The 20,408-nt window shown below is 35.4% G+C and overlaps 1 protein-coding gene across 12 annotated transcripts in view; it reads right to left on the bottom strand.

Annotated features, from left to right (window-relative positions):
* The window catches only part of Il13ra2 (interleukin 13 receptor subunit alpha 2), a 52,682-nt gene extending 33,071 nt beyond the window's left edge, over positions 1 to 19,611 (bottom strand). For 4 of the 12 annotated variants that reach the window (XM_076918282.1, XM_076918277.1, XM_076918276.1 and 1 more), the window contains exons 1-2: positions 4,215 to 4,331; positions 3,062 to 3,162 (exon numbers count right to left, since the gene is read on the bottom strand). The gene's annotated coding sequence lies outside the window, so the exon portion shown is untranslated. Of the gene's footprint in view, positions 1 to 3,061; positions 3,163 to 4,214; positions 4,332 to 16,325; positions 16,357 to 19,466 lie in introns of those variants that run through there. The other 8 variants (XM_076918287.1, XM_076918281.1, XM_076918286.1 and 5 more) reach the window with 7 other exon arrangements.
* Positions 19,612 to 20,408: the final 797 nt, after the last annotated feature.

A 20,408-nucleotide genomic window follows, 5' to 3' on the forward strand; every position in this document is an offset into this window, starting at 1 on the left:
ATGTAGTCACCATTGAAGAAATATTTTCTGTTTCTTATTACTTGTCTCGTTAATGGTTCTATTGAGGGTAGGTGGCCAAGCCTAGCTTGTAGGGCTCCCAGGGACTAGGCTCTTATCCTAACTGTGGTAAGACTTGTTCATTCAGATTGAAGTACCGTCATCTCTCTACACTGTACTGATCCATAGAGAAATGGAATTCTACGCTATTTTTAAAGGCATTCTTTATTAGTAAAGTGTAAAACCTTCTCAAATGCTAAAAATGTGGACTTGGAGAGATGGCTCAGCAGTTGACTGCTCTTACAATGAACCCAGGTTTGATTTCCAGTACTTACAAGGTGCCTAATAATTTGTAACTGTAGTTTTAGGGATCCAATTCTCTCTTCTGTCACCCATGGGCAAGGCTTGCAGCCAAAACACCCATACATGTGAAACAAAACTAAAGACATCTAAAAATAAACCTAAGAATGTAGAAAAAGTTAAGAGGGTTTTTAAAAATTATTTATTGAATTCCTATTCTCTCCTGTTTCAAGAAGATAACTGGGGTCATCATTCCAGACCTAACAGGATACACTATCCTCCATTTCCAGAACCCAAATAAATTGGCAATGCCAAAACCAAAGCTTCACAAGAAAAAATATAAGTTTGAATGTAAGTAAGGGTCTTAAGTGAAAAGATAAAATACTATTTTAGAATACTAAGAGGGAAAAAAGTGGCATGTGCTTAGTTCAAAGTTATTCAGAGGCCCAGTAAGAGTCAAAGGAGACAGGAAAAACAAGGAACCACTCACTATTTGATGGCAATGGGCTAGTAGGACATGTAAAATCAGATGCCTTTCCTTGATTGTACTGGACCTTAGATGTAAGGTACACAGTCCCAGTAATGATCCAATCTCCTAAGCATAAAATAGGATTGACAGCAGAAAATATAAAACAAACAATTCCAACACGAAACAACGTGGTAGATTAGAGAGAATATTAAGAAAATAATGAGAGATTAGTGATCAATAATCAAAGGGGACTTACCAGAATTTGAGGTTCATCTAAGGCTTCAAATATTTGTATAACACAGCAGTCAGCCTAATTATTAACTAAAATTGTGTATTTTCCTTTTGTGGAAGGATGTTAGCTATAAGATAGTTTGATAAACATTTTAAAGTGGAAGTTTCTTACACACTCACATTTGTTTGTGTTCCAGACTCACACAATGGCTAATTATAAAACAATATGGTAAATTCCAGGAAAGAAGTAAGCACTTAAAAGCAAAGAGGACAGGTAAGTACTCAATCTGATCTTGGGAGTTGTGGTCCAGTGTGAGGCATTAAAGAAACTGGGATGCAATCTGTCTCACAAATGGTAAGGAAGTCTTGGCCAACAAGATGAGGATGAATTGGAAGAAAATGGTGTGTCCTCTGTGGGAAATGATTACGCAAATGTAAAGAATAGATAATACTTCACACATTCAGGGGTCTACAGTGATTTGTTTGGCTATGGTGTAAGATGTACGTAAGCATGCCTTTGGGGCCATGTTCTAAGACTTGAATTTAATCCTGAGGATTAGAAGTGGATATTAAACCTGAAGGGTGTATGATATTGTGGGATCTAAAACAGGTGAAAGGTTAAATCTGAATAGATGAAAGGACTGGTTTTTTTTCTTTAAGACAGGACAAAAAGCACATGTGAGGAGGAAAATGAATGGCTCTATAAAATAAATGTAGATGTGTGTGTGTTTAAAAAACATATTGGCTGAACAGGAGTTTTAAAAATAGAGAACCTGGCTGGGAATGGGGCTCCATGTTATAGCATTTATCTACCTAGCATGAGACATGGAGACAAGAGGAGGAAGAAGGAGAGAGAATGGGAGGGAAAGAGATTGTGAGGGAGAAATGAAGGGAAGGAGGGAAGAAAAATAGAGCAAGAATGGAGGGACAAAGGGAAGAAGGGAGGGAGGGAGGGAGGGAGGGAATGAAGGAAAGAAGGATGGACTTTGCCATAGCCACCGAAGAAGATGCAAAGGAGCTGGAGACAATTCGGAAGGATCATAGATGGCTGTGTCCTGATTAGTACCAATTCCTTATTCAGATCTTAGCTGAGGTTTCACCTGCAGAAGCTACAATGGGGCCACTCTGTTTTATTCTTTTGAAGTACAGATGACTATCTTTCCTGAGGAAACTCACCTTACTGGTAACATTATATTAATTCATACAATCTTCTGATTAATATCTACTCCATACCCGTTCACTCACCACTGTATAGATTAACCTTCAGTTTTCCATCTCTAAAATATAAAGAACAGTAATCTTCTCTATTGCTCCTTGTTCCATATCTTATGGGTATTTAACTAAGTGACTGCATATATGTTTTACTCAAGAGGAAACTGAATCTCTGAGAGCTCAATCTTCATGTACAAGTTCAAGAGTAAGTACAATGAGAATTCAATCTAGGCCTATATTAATCTAAATCTGAACCCACTCTTCCCTTCCACACTGCTTTCTTAGGCAGTAGGCAATTAAAGAGTTCATACATGAACTCTACTAGGGTTATATGCATTTTTACATTCTTGTCTTAACTTTCCTGCTTATAAGGAAACCAAAGTTATTAAATAATTTACATCCAAATGAATGACTTTAGAAATAAAATATTTTGGAAGGCTACAATTACAACTTGATGACGATAATATTCACAGCATGTACATGTCCTCTATCTCCTAAGTGATCGTATATAGTTATCTACATTCTGACTCTATGTAACAGTGTACATTATCCATGTCTCCAGCATAGGTTTTAGTGTCACTAACAAAATGGAATTAGGAAAAGAGACATATGAATCTGAGCAAGGTCCTTCAACTCTCTACATCTGTAATTTCTTCCACAGAAAGGAAAAAATAACATTTGTTACCATACAGCTTATGAAATGATTAATGAAATAATGCATACAAAAACAACCTTGGAACACTTAATATAATAATTCATTTTTTTCCTTTGCTTCTTCTATATCCAGGGGTCATTTTCTATGAATTTCTTGAAAAATACCCCAGAAGCACCCTATTCCACTTCAACTCTTACCAAGTTGTAGCAAGAATAACAAGATATCCTGAGAGCAGGTTTCATTCACAGGTAGAATATGGGCATTATAAGGATTTCTGCCTCTTCTTTGATTTCTTCCACTGTTCAAGTAATCACATGTAACAATTAGATGACCTTTCATAATACTAGGCAGAGACAGGTTGAATATTTGGCTTACTTTACAAATGAAAAAATTAAGATAAAGACAACTACTAAATAGGCATATGCAAGGAAGATCTAAACAAAAGCCTGCATTCTTGGTTATTAGTTTAGTGCTATCCCTAATAAAAACTCCAGTAATACCAATACTAACACATTAATAATATTCTTGAGTCTTAAAACTCACTATAGTATTCTATGATCTCAATATAGTATCTACATATATAAAATATCATAATGAAACCAACTGTTTTGTCCACTTAATAAATGCTAACAAAATGGAAAGGAAATAGCAGATTAAACCCTTGGTTGATGTCCTGGTTTTATGTGTCCTTGCTTACAAAACACAAAACTAACATGGAAAAGAAACCTAATTGAAAACAACTGCAGTTTATAATGTGATTGGCATATTTCAGTGTTAACTATTAGTATTTGTTCTTTCAGGAAAAATATTAGATGCTAGTACATTTTATAACCAAGGTAGTGAAACTTGAACTTTTCTTTTCAAAACTGTATTATGCATATAATTAGAATATATGAATAAATGAAGCCACACAGAGGATATACATGTTCTCTGAAATAATCAAAACATCAAAAATAAATCAAATCTTTTCTCATAGACAGGATCTATGGTTCTCTCTTAAGAAAGAAACATTGCTGCAAAATGCAACCTTCTCCTTTATACTAAATAATCACATAGAAAATTGTCTCAGAGGACTCTGAAAGTAAGTATTTTCAAAGAAACATTGTTGCTCAAAAGAGGTAAGTTTTTATAGAAAATACAGGCTAATAAAAATCGAGCAGTAGTATTATTCATGACCTACTAATACTAATTCAAACATGTAACATTTCCCCAAGTATTTCCATTAAATCAAATCTTAGCCACACACACGAATGATTCATGTGCTTTTAAGCAGACAATTAAAGCAAAATAAGCAATTACTCAAAACAAGTTACTTCTCATTACCAAATTTTATACCCAAGTGAAACTTACTTGATGTGAATAATGTGTCCAGATGTAATCAAATTCTTCTGAAATACCACTGAAGTCTGCCTCAAGGAACAGCTTCTAAGCTTAATGGGTTTTAAATGACCTTAGAACTAAAGCTTGTATTTAAGTAGGAGGAGCCTTAGCTTTAGCCACAAAAAAAGTACCAACTATCATGAAAAAAATTTGCATTCAAAGCAAATGAGCTCTCAAAGTTATATTTGCTTAAAAATTCTCAGAGGAAATTATATCTGAATGACTTTCCCATTTGATTACTTCCTGATACAGCCTCTCAGCATGCCAGTGCTATTCTACTACGTGACTCACCACACCACAAATCAAATGATAATCTAAAGGTAAGTATATGATTAATGGGTTTATGTTTTCTCAGCATATACTATGCAAAGACATTGTTGTTTTGAGTGTTAAGTACATTTATGTAGAAAAGAGCAATTACAAAACCTGGGTTCTATTCTGGAACCTTGCTTTATAGTCAGCTCTGGAATTTTGTGCACTTTCCTTAGCCCTCTTGAGACTGGAGAACTATTTCAGGGGCTGATGATGTAGCTCAGTAGTACACTGTCTGCTCAACATGTGCAAAGTAGTAGGCTCATTTCTAAGCACCAAAAAAAAAAAAAAGAGTGAAGAAAAATTATTGAATGGGTCCTCAGATGAAATCCATTTTATGGTTGCCTAGGGAAGATATGGACATTTTCTTTAGTGTTGTAATCACTGACAAGGTGTCCATACACCAGAAAACAGCCACTCATCCATGGGCCTATATGCAGCCGTAACTAAATTCAGTAGAGAGGCAGGGAGGAGGAAAGAAAGAAGGAAAGAAGAAAAGAAGGATGGAAGGAGGAAGGAAAGTACAAAGAAGGAAGAAAAAACAGATATAATCATGGAAGGGGAACTGGTTAGGAAGAAGTAGGGATATAAAATGGGAAGACAAGAAAGGGCCATAAGAATAAGTATGTTCAAAATACATGCATGTATGAATCTGTCATAATGAAACATATTGTTGTGTATAATTACTAAATAATAGCAAATATATTTTACTGTTAAGCCATTTACCCTCGATTTACATAAAAAATTGTCTCTTCATTTTGCCTAAAAATGGTCCTTTATGAGCTGGGGGTGGAGTTCACATATATGTATATGAAAGAGCCTGGCCTTGCAATCAAACACCAAACAAACTTTAAATTTAAAAAACGTATTACAGAAAATTATTACCTATGTAAATGAACACAAATACAGACATTTTATTAAATGTCAATCGCGTTGTAGACTTCAGAGTGTTGGGATGACAAATGTGTGCCACCAAGGAAGAAGCAAGCCATTAAAGAACAAGCTTGTTCTTTGACATCTGTGTTTATTGCCTTGCTTGTTCCTTGATTATTTTGTCTTGCTTGCTCCTTGACTATTTGCATCTATTGTATTGCTAGACCCTCAACCTAGAACTGACCTTAATACATGCATGTAATTAAAATGGTATAGAAGCATAAAGGAGGAGGAGGGGTGAAATAGGGGTTTCTAGGGAGGGGAAATGGGGAACGGGGATGGTATCTGAAACGTAAATAATAATAAATATCCAATAAAATAGGAATAAGTAAATAAATAATAAATAGTAAATAAATAAATAAATATCCAATAAAAAGGAAATTTAAAAAGCAAGTGTGTGCCACCACATTCATCCTATTGTTTCTCCAGGTTTGAAGTTAGGAAAGTCCAATTTAGAGAGTGTAACATCACTGATCTGGCTGTTTTGCAATCATTTTTGTCTGAAATTACTTATCAGAACTCTGTGTGAGAGTTTAGTGTAGGAATTTGCTGACAAGAAAAATAAATAAAAGAAAATCTTTATTCAACCTTTCCTTTCTTCTTCCTGAGATTGCAGTTTCAATTAACTGCAGGAAGTTTCCCTCAAGTCTCCTGCTTCCTGCAAATCTTCTGGCAGTTAGAGATAGACCCAGCTTCATGGTGTTTAATATCTTACAATAATATAGTGTCTGTCATAATAAATATATAAAGCATTAATTAAATTTTATTAATGAACTTCTGTTTTAAATAATAATACATAATGCTTCTGTTGTTGAAGTCTACTAGATAGTCCCTTTTATCCTGATGGACAGCTCCATTGGTGAAAGCAGAGGCTAAACTTTGCTGCTTTGCGTGAGAAAAAGTTCTGTCTCAACCTTTTCTGGTGACAGGGATACATATAGGATTAAACCACAGTGCATGTGGCTGCTTGAGATAAAAAGTAGAAAGAAGACTGAAGAATTATTAATGAGAGACCTTGGTTTACTTGTTTTGTTTTGTTTTGTTTTGTTTTGTTTTGTTTTAAGGTAGAGTGAACAGAACAAAGATAATGTCAATCTCTGGCCTCTGTACATGCATGTATAGCAATGCTGTTTAATAAATGCATGTATCATACATGCAAACACACATAATTTTAATTAGGCTAATTAACATCCATCTTCAATAAAATTGACATCTATTTTTGTGCTCTTTGTATACTTACTGAACTGCTGAGGATTTTATATAAAATGGTTGAGTGACAGGAATTATGATATCTTTTTCTTTGTGCAGTATTCTATAATTTCAATTACTCTGTTGACCACCAAATCAGGAAATGGTTAGTTTAAACCACTATTCAAATGGAAGTATCCCTGATGATATCAAAATCTGCAGAAGGCCCAGATCTTACATAAAATGGTTGAAATGCTTGCACATATTTTATACACATCATCTGAAATTCCTTTCTGTTATTTCTAGATTAGTTGTATTACCTATACATGGCAATATGTAGTATGTTATATATATTATATATAGTAATAAAAAGTAAATTCTACATATAAAGCTATTATACTATACCTTTTAAGAAAAAATCTGTATATGTTTAGTATATATTCAATTTCTATGTTTGATTCAATCCAAAGATATGGAGCCTACAGAAAATAAGGCTTCACTACATCTAAAGATTCAAAGATTTATTTTGTTTTTAAAGGTTAAGAGGTATTAAATAGACAGAAAAAGAGAGAGAGAAGAAAAATGAACAAAATGGGATTACATATACACACAAGGTTTACAACAGAATTCAAAATTTAATAACAATGCCTAAACATTCATTTAAACATATGAGACAGAGTATATTTAAAGGCTGCTTACCTTCTCCCCAAATCTAGTTTTATTGTGCTGTAATAAATCTGTGATCTCCTCTATTACCAAGATGCAGTAGCAAGAGTCGAGAGCTGACATTACCAGAAAAACCCTTTGACCCAGAATATACAGTTGGCAACAAAAGCAGCCTGTCCTCAGGTAGTTTTCCGAAGCAAGAATGAGCACCAAGACGTGTGAATGCAAACAGCAGAGGTCAGCCGTGCCAACCTGATTCTGCTCACTCCTACTCACTGCTCAGCCACAGGGCATCCAAGTTCTACGTACCAGACAGATGAGTTCAATGCTATGTCATGTTGTTTGAAGTCAAGTTGGAGGAATGGAAAGTAGAAACTGCTGAATGTTTACTCCACAGTGTGAGAATGTTAGGAAGCTAGTTAGATGTTACCAGGACTAGAAGACACAGGGGTTGGACTCCTCAGCCTAGAAAACCAGGAACTGGCACTGCAGAGCTCTAATCACAGGCTGGAGGAATGGAAGCCAACAATCTCTCTGGTCCAGAGTGAAGATGTAATCCCCTAAAATACTCTGAAGGTCATTAATAGATTTCTATCTAAACTTAATCCCCAGAGATCAAAATCCTATAAGATTGTTATCTAGCAAGAGTCTGGATAAAGAACAACAAAAAATATAGATATCATTTCCTTTTCTTGTAACTGACAAAGCAAATGTGTCTTTTGGTCATTCAGAAAACAAAATGTCCCTTAGGAAAGGTTTATTGTTCTAGAAGCTTCAGAACTATTTTTTAAAAGATTTCCTAAAATGGTGTTAGAGAGAAGGCTTAGAAATTAAGAACACTGGCCACTCTGGAAGACTCAGCTTTAATTGCCAGTACACACATGGCAGCAATCAATTGTCTGCAACTTCAGTCTCAGGAATCTGATGTCCTTTCCTGTTCACCTCAGTCATCAGGCACACAAATAGCATACAGACTTAAAAATGTATATGCAGACAAAATACCTAGACACAAAAAATACATAATAGAGATTTTTTTAACTCTACCTAACATGTAGAGTGAGAAAATAGTCTCTGACCATTGGCTACTCCCACGGCTTCAGAGTGTGCTTTCCTCAACTCTACCTGTCTTTGACACTAGGTTCTGTCTGTCTCTTATGAAAAAAAGATCAAGTGGTCAAAACAAGATAGATCCCCATGACAAGAACAATAAACTGTAACAGAGAAAACCATTGGTACCTAACAGAATTTGGAAGAGAAAACAAGTAACTGTACCTGTGTCATGAAGATTGTGTGAATCTTCAGGCATGAATGCTTTGGAGGATGATCCCCGGTAGTGTTAATATCAATTGCAAAACACTTAAAAATACATTGAGATTTTAAGTCTGTGCCCTGCCAAAATCCCTTGGAATTTCATGAGAGATAGAAATGAGCTTTGTTAACTGTTGTCAATGTTCTGAGTGTTTTCGAAAGCAAATAAGTCTAAAGTTGTCTTTTACAACTGTGGCAAAAACTAGGCATGGGTAAGTACATGCTTTTGCTACCAGGATTTAGAAAGCTGTTGGATCTCTGTGAGTTCAAATACTGCCTTGTCTATTTAGTGAGTTCAGTGCCAACCAAAGCTATACAGTCCTACCTCAAAAAAATGAAGCAAAACAAGACATTGTTTCCCAGTTTGTGTATCTCCTTTGGGCCATATAAACTGTGTTAGACTTGAATACACATCTTCCCAACTGAAGGCTGAATTTTCTAATTTCTTCTCATCTAGTTGTGAATATGTGGTTGCAATTTAGACAACAATACACAAAAAGCAAAGTGTGCAATCTTTTGATCAAGGTTTAACAAGAAAAGCACATATCCTCTTCCCACTTTTTCACCCAAATCAGCAAGATATGGCCTGGATATGACAGTGGAAATCATATTTGACCACATAGATAATGTCAACATACTACAAGATGGTAAAGTGATGCGTTAAAATGATCCTGGACATTTGTCGACCTGCAGTAGTCCTGTCAGTCCACATTTTGGTCTATCTATGATGTGTCTGGATTTTAGAGGTTTACCATGCCTTAACTAATAGTGAAATAAATCTGTGTTAAAAACATGTATTAATAGTAAGACACTGCTCTTCCCAAGGGTATCTGCACATGAAGTCCAGAAATCAAAAACTGTATAAAATGTAAAAGGAGAATATGTGAATGATGTTTTAAGCCTAGTAAGGCTAATGGCTTTTTTATTTTTTGTTTTGCTCCTTGTTTTGACCTCTCATTCAACTTAGCAGAGCACTGATTGCCTACTGCGTTATTTCTTTAGGTTAGACCCTGCCTGGGTTTTCTCATGTCTCTTACTTACCTTAGTATGTAATTTCTTTATGGGCAGAAGTAGTATGCCACTTACCTTTATACATCCAATTCTTAGACTGGAGGAGTCATTTGGTACATTAAAAACAAACAAACAAACAAAAAACCTCTTGTACATATGATCTTTATTCCGGTGGTGCAAATAACCCCAAAGCAAAAACTAAAAATGGCAGAATGGTCTGCACTGTTGACTTACACAAGAATTTCCATTTAAGAAACTAAGAGAAGCTAAACTCTTTTTCAAAGTTCCTTTGTAGTAGATGGAAGTCAGATTCAATGATTCATCATGAACTTTGCTCCTCACAACAAACTTGTGGTACAAATATTAATACAGAAGACCCCACTAATCAGTAGAAGGGTACCTTCTGTATGTCTTAGTAAATAACCCAGACCGTTGCTTTTCCTATAAATACATATGTATGATAAATTTTATTTATGAAATATGTACAGCAAGAGAAAACTAACATAAAAGATTTGGAATGATCTAACAGTATACATAATAAATTTATATAAGTGTAATCTTTCTGTCTTAAAAAAGCCTGGTATTAAACTTTAATAACATTTCTTCTTATCACTAGTTGATGATAGGTTAATGAATTAATGGGAAGTCACTACTCAGATAAGAGAAAGAGTATTTCAGCATTCCCATTATACAGAAGAGAATTTTAGGGTATCAAAATTTCAACATTCAACAAATGGAACTCAAGAATGTTTGTCAGCAAAAAGTACTGTCTTTGTTCCAATACAGTCAGCCACACTATCTTCCAGATACAGCCTGGAAATATGCAGAATGACAATGAAAAAATAGCATTTGTGTCTTAAAAACAATTTAATTAGTTACGAGTAATCAAGTCAACCACTAACATGTTCAGATTTGGTGAGTAGATTTTTACTACTTGTTTGTGGCTCATCTCATGCAGCTTAAGCTGGCCCTAAACCCAATTGGCTGCCAATGAAGACCTTGAAATCCTTATCTGCTTGTCTCCAGGTTCTCACTGATGTAATTATAGGCACACACCTCCAAACTCAGTTAATGAAGATCTTGGAGTTGAACTCAGGACACTGGGCAACACTACCAACTAAGCCATAACCCCACCCCTTTATGCTGCTTTCTTAATCAGAGAATGTTTTCAGTTTAAAGCATAGGGATCTTGAAATAGATTTTATAAGATCAGTTATAATCTGGCAAATTATTTTATTAATTATATTTCTAAACATGTTACAGTAATATACAAATGCCCATAAAAGTAAATTTCTTCAATGACATTGCACAGGTCTGGGGACATACAGAGATCAGTTGGTAGGGTGCTGGGTTCTGCCCTGAACATCATACACAACAAAAATGAAAATATATTTTGCATTATAAAGTGAAATCCTATATATTTAATACTAAGATTGAAATGAAATAACCAAAATTTTTATTAATATGCCATAATGTGAGATCTGACCTGCTTAACCTCAAAAACCAAGAAGGGCCCTATTCATAGAATATTAATTGGACAAGACTGAAATAAAACTGTCTACATGTTTTTTTAACAGACAGGAAATCACTATGCAGAAAGGAGAAACCAAATGGAGTTAGAGACAAAGCCTTTTACATATAAGAATTCATTAGGCACTTGTACCATATCACACTGCCTTTTGACGTTAAATCTTGCTAATTTAGTTCACTTCTCTGAAAATAATGCATGGAATATTATACACCAATAAATCTATAACTGCATTCAACTAAGCTGGGCTATTTTTTAACCATTACCACAAATAAATCTCTTCTACATAAAAACTTTCAGATAGTAGGATTCACAAAATAATTCATTTTCATTTATCATCTTCAAAGATCTAAACTGCCTTAAAAAAATGCAGTTTACTAATCAAGAGAGCTTTACCATAGTATCATGATCATTCCTGTTTTCTCCTTGATAATGTGTCAGAAATGAGCACACAATCTAATTTTTAATGAACAATTCACAGGAAACACACGTGTACTCATGTGTAGATTGAAGTTCCAGCTAGACATTGAACAACCAATACAAAGTTCCCAAAAGCTAGGGGATACTATCATTTCAAAGAAAAAATAATGATTAAAAACTGAGAATTAATCTTTTCAAGTTGTCATTTTACTAAGGCATATTGATTGAAAAATGCTTAACTGCGTTGCAAAATAAGATTTTGAAAAAAGTTAATTTATGAATAGTTTTTGTTTAATTTGAAGAAACTCACAGATGTTATAGATCATACCCACCATATATTAACACTGACATTAACATGGTGAGATTGCCAGAAAACACAACATCTGGATGTAACACCAGGATGATTGTGTGAACTACTTTAGATTGGCCATTTATCTCTGTATTTATCTCTGACTGCCTTGAATGAGTTTTGTCTTTTTTTTTTTTAGACAGTGTTTTTGCTATGGATCTTTGGAGTTATCAATCCTCCAAATTTACTGAGACTACAGGCATGCTTCACCACACCTAGCCCCATCTGGTAGTGCATCTTTGAAAACGGGTTTTAATACTTTCTTCAGACCTTACTGCCTCATTGGTTATTATCATTCAGTTGTTCTTTCAGTCATTTATTCAATAAATAGGTATTAAATGCTGTGCTAAACAGTTGGAACACAGAGATGGACAAACTTCTGCATTCACTGAAATTACATTCCTGTGATAAAAATATATCATAAAAACCAGAACAAGCAAAAATATAATATGTAATCATAAACTCATTTATTTAAAAGTCATGTAAAGTCTAAATATACTCTTCAGTGACAGAATGCCTGATTAACATACTAAATCTCTGGATTCTATTCCCAACACTAGAGGGAGGAGGAGAGAGCAGAACACAGAGGATTCCAGACCAGAATTTGGTTCTTACTGCCCCAAGAAAGTAATTCAATACAACATAATGAAAAGGGGGAAGTAATTCGTGGTTTTAGGTGGATATAAGTAAATTAATTTCTACAAAGCATGTTCCTGGGCTACAGAAACACTATTTGATGGAAAGGTTTTATTTGAAGGTGTATAACATGAGCCATGAAAGAACATTTACCTGTCCATTAATTTATGAGGGCTTACTTCTTGCCATCTCTTAGAGCTACGATTCCTAATATCAACGTACTTAGCTGTCAAAACTGAAGTTATAGGCAAGAATTGCCTCTCTCCATCTACAAATTACTGTCCAGAAAAGGACACACATGCAGAATAGTCAACTGATTATATCTGCCTAGACAGAGTAATCAGCCCTTAATAATCCTGCATCACTAAGGTCTGTCAAATGATTCTGGGCCAGAAGGCTGAAGATTTGATGCTCCAACGTTCGGTAGTATAGGGGCTTTTCAGGTGTTCAGCGGTCTCTATAAATTGGCTAAGTTTTAGAAGCTATGCTTAGTGCTTCCCATAACTTCAGTTAACTCAGTCATTCTGGATTTCTGATGGGGTTGAAGACCTATAGTCTCATAACCAATCCTGGCTATTTACTTTGAGAGAAAAGATCTGAGTAGATGGTTTTCAGCTGACATTCATTCTAAAGCCAAAAAGCCAGTATCAAAAGTAAGTATTTTAGTTAGAAGAGATGACAGGGGTTCTGGTTAGTCAACAGAATGATGGACTGGGTATTAGGACTATCTTGTACCTCACTGGTACAATTAGGAATAAGTATGCTCTAATTGTATTTTGAGAGAAAAGTTCTACTTTAACAGGAAGAGTGATATATAGGAGGAGCTAAGTGGGAAGGAGTACTGAGAGGAAGAGATAGAACAAGGAGAGAAGATGAAGAAGAGAAGCTAGGTGATGAGAGAGAGAAAGAGAGAGGGGGCATGGAGGCAGATGTTCACATGTCTCCACCAGTAAAAGATAGTTTTTATATCTAGGTTGGGTATTGGGTTACGATTCTGATTGAGCATTACCAAACTTATAAATCCTTTTATTAACATTTTTAAAAAATCGTATAAAAGCAAAAAGGAAAGGGGGGCATGGGACAGGGGTGTTCTAGGGAGGGGAAATGTGGAAAGGGAATGGCATCTTAAATGTAAATAAAATATAAAAGAAAAAAAAGAAAAAAACTGAAGTTATTTGTTCTAGTAAAACCCAACTGATGGAGTTGAGGATGAGGGGTAATTCATATCATAGATTACTTTCCTAGTGTGTATGAAGCCTAGGGTTCATTTCCAAGTACCATGTATACACGGTATGATAATATATTCCTGTAACCCCAGCACTTGAGAAGACCAACAAAATCAGCAGTGTACATACAGTACTTTAAAAGGCTACATAGAGAAGGAGTAGTTATGTTTACTGTTTCATTTGCATGTTTGTGCAGTATGACAAATTCTTTTCTTGAATGTGGGTACAAGGTACAGATATACTGATTCTACTTTTTCATAGTGCGTGAAGAGCAATGTCTGAATATATTGATGCATACATCAGTAAACCGACATTCTTACAAGACAGAATGAAACAATGATGAAATATCAAACAAGAATGAGATGGGGGAGTGGGAACTTAAATGACCAGCGACCTTACTTCCGCAACTGACTGTACTGAAGCCTCTTCAGTTGTTTTCATAAATCTACAAAACAACCAGATTCTGTAAATAGTTTCCAGAAATTCTTCCAGTTTCACTACAGAAATAGGTTACTCCTCTGAATGAAATGAAACAGACATTGTCTCAGGATAGATATCCACAATCATTCAACCTCCTAAAATATCAGATATTAAATAATAAACAGATGTCTTCCCTGGTTTATTGATTAGGTCCATATGCCAGAATAGTTGGTAGAACCACGAATTTCCATAAAATAGAATGAGAAAAAAGCAGTCATCACTTTCACTAATTTCTGATAGTCTGCTAGCTCATGTGAAGCAACAGTGTAATGGAGTAAAGCCTGCCAACTTTAATACATCAGTCTTAATTTTGCTATGTGTTGAAGTATTGATAAAGGTTTCGATATCATTCTCACATATTAATTAGTATGAAATTGTTTTTTCTTATGACTTATTTACATTGAACTAGAATCTTCTCTGTAGGAAGCCGCTGTAAGCAGTGGCTATACATTTGCATTTCCAAGATGGCGCTGGCCGCGTGTCTTCCCAATTGTAAACAATTATCTGCGCAGCTGCTAGGCAGAAAGGCGTGCCAAAGTCACTGCCAATCCCGAGGCATAATATTGGGTGGTGAGTGAACAGCCAATCAGAAGTGAATACGTCACTCTAGGCTGTATTTAAGCAAGGCCCCTTCTGCGTCTCTTCCCTTCCGCCCTTGCGCGTCCTTCCGCGCTTTCCACGTGTGTGTTACACAATAAAAAGTCCTCGTTTTGCAGTAACTACCCGAATTGCGTCTCGCGTGTTTTCTCATCCATGGGTGTGCGGCAAGGCGGGAGGCGCGTGTTATACTTCTCAAATATAGGAAGGCAAGCAATCTAATAATAGGTCCGGTAAGGTGAGATAGATAGATAGATAGATAGATAGATAGATAGATAGATAGATAGATAGATATAAAGTAATCAAGGCAGGCGATAATAGAATCTTCCTATTTATCACATACATCATTCTTTTTTTTGAGACCCCATAGTGTAGATTCACACAGATTCATTTCCAAAACCAACCAACCAAACAAAGAAACAAACAAACAGAAAACTCTATTCATGAGACTGTATCATGTCTATTTGCTGCTCTGCCTCCTGAATTAGACTGCAATACATATTTCATATTTCATCTTTGTGTGCATATCTGTTGAAGATACAAAAGCCAGAAGAGGGGAAAAGGAGGATGAAGAGAAGCTGGACAGAGTAGCTGCTGTGTAGGTTTGACTTACTGGTTTTGTTCACATTATTTATCAGGGATATTGCCCTTTCACATTAACACTAGGCTTTCAAACTGCCACACTGCCTCACAAGTCTCATTTGTTAGGTTGTCCAGATACTTGATGACACAATGGGGCTTCAAATTCAAGAGACACAGATGTTAATGGCTATGGTCATTTTAGAGAACTCAACAGCTATGAACACTATTTTTCATAATATGTAATGAGATTTTTTTCACAGCCAATAATTACCCTACTTATTTTCTTAACTAATATCTATGATGTTTAAAGCAAGTTTGTTACTATACCTATCAATGGCTTTTATTCTCAAGCATGGTAAATCAACACCCATCTGCAATCTTAGAATTTCAAAAGCTAAAGGCTATCTTTAAAGTAATAAGAACTATTACAATACTGTGCCGTGGTGCTTTTCCTGGCCCTTTCCAAAAAAAAAAAAAAAAAAAAAAAAAAAAAAGACAAAAAAAAAAACCATTCTTCTTCTCATTTCATCATGGTTGCTACAAACTAATGAACCAATAGATTCTCACATTTAACAGGTACTCACAAACTCCTGACAGGGCACCCTGCAAGATACAGTGGTGTATGTTACGAGATATGGGACCTATGTTTTGGCCCAAGGTCTATCACCACTATAAGCCTGATTACATCTTTTTTTCTTCAATACTTCAGTTTTAAAAATTGTGAAGAAACAGTGCTGAACATCAAAGTCAACTCCAATTACTCCCCAGAAAAGCCCTCTAAATAATCCTTGGCTTCACTACAGGACGTTTGTTAGACAGTTTATTGCAAGAAAATGTAAACCTACCTTTCAAAATATGCGTGGGATCCAGAAACTTCTTGCGAATTGTCTCTATAAGCCCTATGTAGAGCTATTAATATGAACTGAAACAAATCAACTAACAAGAATAGAATTTCAAATCTGCTAACTTCCTGATATCTGTGAAAGGATAATTACTCAAATAAATGCTGATTCTTTTACAAAATTAAAATCTTAAGATAATAATAGAATGTTTGTGGACTGGCATGGCTCATACTATAATTGTAATTTCCTCTTCCAAAACAGAATGGATAATACAAATACTATTCATCACTGAATACATTTAAATATGTATATAGACTTCGTACAAGCAGCCATCAAAATGGAAATCATGCTAGTGCAATGTATCATTATATGAAGACAGCACAATTCCCAAAGAACTAGTGTACAAGATCCAGTCCTATGGAAGAAAGCTTAGAGTCAGTAGGTCTTGCTACAATTTTCATACCATCAACAGATAAGACTCTCCTTTTTATAATCCTCTTGAGTGAAACGATTCCACAACATTCCTCAGGAACCATTTCCAATGTTTCACAATAAAGATTTCTGATTAAGTCTAACCCAAATCTCTCATGGCTTCTTCTCGAGTCTATTGCATCATTTGAGAATAAAGAGAGAGGACTGAATGACTGTCTTCCACATCTGAATCATCAGTATATTTTTAAGGCAAGAAGTAGGTTAGCCCTCAGGCTTCATTTATTATATATCAATGAATACAATTCTTCACCAATCCACTCAGAAGATCCCCTCTTGTGTTCTGTGACTGACATATATGTATATAGCTATATCTTACTTTGAAGGCTCCAGTAACAATCTCCCTAGAGGGATCCCGACCTTTTTATACTCAGCATATAGAACCTTCTATAATCTACAGAGCTTCTCTTTTTCCTAGGATTTTTCTCTATTCTCAGAATAATATTAGGAACTGTAGCTGAGATTATCTGAACTATAATCGTATTGCCGAAGTGTAAAAAAATACACATTATAATATTAAAAATTCCTGGCTTCAGCTTACAAAGAAAAAAATAAGAGCATTGAGATTTTAGCCTTGTGGTATCCTGTCCAAAGGCCAAGAAATTATTCAAGTGGTATTTCTCAGGAAACAAATGTTTAGACTCCTGGGAAGAAGCCAGAAAGCTGGAGTGTGATGTGGTTCTTGGCTCCCCAGTTATTATGTCACCAGAAAAATATTTTGGCTGAGTATTAGATTCTCGTCCTCATTTCCAGTCCACTGCAGCCTGTAAAGTTATATGCTTCAGAGAATTTCACAGTGCACTCAAAGGTGCTTTTGCATGGCTAGCTTGTCATATGTTGTACATCTGAAATTTGACCTTTTGGAATTTATGAAGGTATTGCAAACATAAAAAGCTGTCTTCTTACATATTACTCAATAGAATGAGAACTGATGCTTCTCTATGGATCTGTCTTCCATTGCTGAACCAGATTCAGCAAGAGAAGTGAATGTTGATTGCTGTATTTAATTGTGACTTGGCTTATAATTCAGGAAAAAACCTAAACACGGGCCGACTACCAACCCCAGGCTACCCACCAATGCAATTACAATTGCTCCTCAGCAGGCTTCATTTTTTTTTTTTTTTGAGACAGGGTTTCTCTGTGTTGTCCTGGCTGTCCTGGACTCACTCTGTAGACCAGGCTGGCCTCAAACTCAGAAATCCACCTGCCTCTGCCTCCCAAGTGCTGGGATTAAAGGCATGCGCCACCACTGCCCGGCAATTTTAAAAATTGCATTACATATGTTATATATGTGTGTGCATGCATGTGGTATGTGTGTAAAATCAGATGACATCTAGTGGAAGATGATTCTTTCTTTCTAGGAGACCCGGGGATAAAACTCAGGTCATCAAGACTGGTGTCAAATACCTTTACCCACTGTGCCGTCATGACAGACTTGACTCAAATTTTAATTGACAAATTAAAATTTTATCTATTGATTGTGTACATTATGTCATTTCCAAATACTTATGTACCATATAATGGTTTAATGAAGTTAGGTAATGCATTACTTCTTAATAAGTACAATTTTGTGTTGAGGACACATATACTTTAGTATACCCATGCAATTATAAATGACATGAATCATTTCTCTATTGAGCTCAATAGTACTCCATGGTATATATTTGCCATATTTTTGTTACCTATTCATTGGTTGATGGGCACTTAAATTATTTACATTTGTTGGCAATTATGAATAGTGTCACAATAAATATTGGTATGTACCTGCCTAGTTAGCATATTGAAGGGCATTTATTTGAATAATCACCCAGTAAGAATGTTGCTGTGTTCTATGGTACAGTCCTAGCTAGCTGAAAATTTTGAGACATCTCCACACAGTTTCCACAATGTCTCCACTACTTGATGCTCCCACCAAGATAGTACAAAAGTTCCATTTCCTCCAGCATCTGCAGTAGCAGTTACCTTTTCTATTTCTGTAAATGGCTCTTCTAACAGATTCCTAATATTTATACTTTTAAAATTCTACATGCTTTTTCTTAATATCTGATACTTAGCTAAATATTACTTGTTTGTAATTTATTTCTTGTCTCCTTTTTTAATATTCTCATTTCTATGAAGCAGATAGTTGTACTCTCTTATCAAATCTCAAGTGCCTAAAATAAATCAACTGCTTCATAAATATGCTCTAGGTGAATTGATGAATCCAAAAAGCATTATGAAAGATACCAAAAACATTAGGTTGATACTGTAACATGTTTCATTTCGATAAGCTACTGAATCCAACCTTCACCATTACAGTTAGTGAGCTGATAATGCATTTATAGTTCATTCAGTTACATATTACTACCGGCTCATACTTTTTATGTATGTATTCATTTAAAAACAGTAATTCACTACTTACACGATGCATATCACCATCATTTATATAGATGTTCCCATTCATATACATGCCAAACACATTTTATTATTTATAATCAGGACATGAATACATAAAGCAAAGGCATAAAGTGAGACAGAAAATCATAGCAGGAAAGCAGAAACACAACAAACTGGTAGACATGCAAGAGCCTGATGGAGATCTGATGCGAGTACAAGGAAATCCAGGAAAAGAAAGGACACGACGTTGACACAAAGGGCTAAGAGGAAACATCTCACCTGGGTCTCTAGTGTATTTTAACTTTGACCTGATAGAGCAGCTCAGCATCACTCAGTCCTTGGATTCCTGTTCCTCAGATCCCCATCCACTAACACTTGACATATCTCCCAAGGCTCCACATGCCCTGGACTTTATACAACTGCTAGAGTGTATTTCCTGAAACTAAAAGAGAGGAAAGGTGTTCAGTTACTTTATTTAAAACAGAAATGAAGCAGGATACTCAAGGCCTCCTGGGTATCAGCTTTGACTTCTTGGGAAATGAGCCATGCTGGGACAAGGGAGCTGCCCTCTCGCTTTCCCTGTAAAAGCTTTCCTTGATCATTTCTTATCGCTAAGTGAGTTCCTTTTAAGTCTAACTGACTCAAAGGAGAACAAAGACAATGCTGACACTTGGAAGCTAAGGAACATTCAGAAATTCCTGCATCTCTCTCTCCTTTCAAAAACACATGTAACAGCACATTCATGGAAATAATTTATATTCTTGAACAATGGGAGGAAAGTGTCAGCAATCTATGTGCCAGACTTGCCTAAAGTCACTTATCTTAATATTGAGGACACGCCTACCACTTTCTCCCCTGTCATTTTTTTTTTTGCCTTATTTTCTTTTAATGATCTCATGCTTCCAAAATAATTTATATAGGAAAAATATTAAGTAGTAATATCTTACCACAAATCTTATGGCTTTTAAACTAGTGAGTTTCAAAAAAAAAATCTCTGGATAAGCACAAACTGCCCCCACTATGTTAAGGAAAACAATCTGCAGTTTTCTAAAGCACATAGCCATGTTGGAGAGAGTGGAATAAAGTGTTCCTCCAAATTGTTCACTTGGACAATTATACAGCTAAAATTATACAGTATATTCTATTAGTATTTTTAAAATATTTCCACTTAGTATATACAGAGGAGCAATTACTACTGCAAGATCAAATATTACATTCCCT

Source organism: Arvicanthis niloticus, chromosome X (genome assembly GCF_011762505.2).
Source record: "Arvicanthis niloticus isolate mArvNil1 chromosome X, mArvNil1.pat.X, whole genome shotgun sequence".
Classification (NCBI taxonomy): domain Eukaryota; kingdom Metazoa; phylum Chordata; class Mammalia; order Rodentia; family Muridae; genus Arvicanthis; species Arvicanthis niloticus.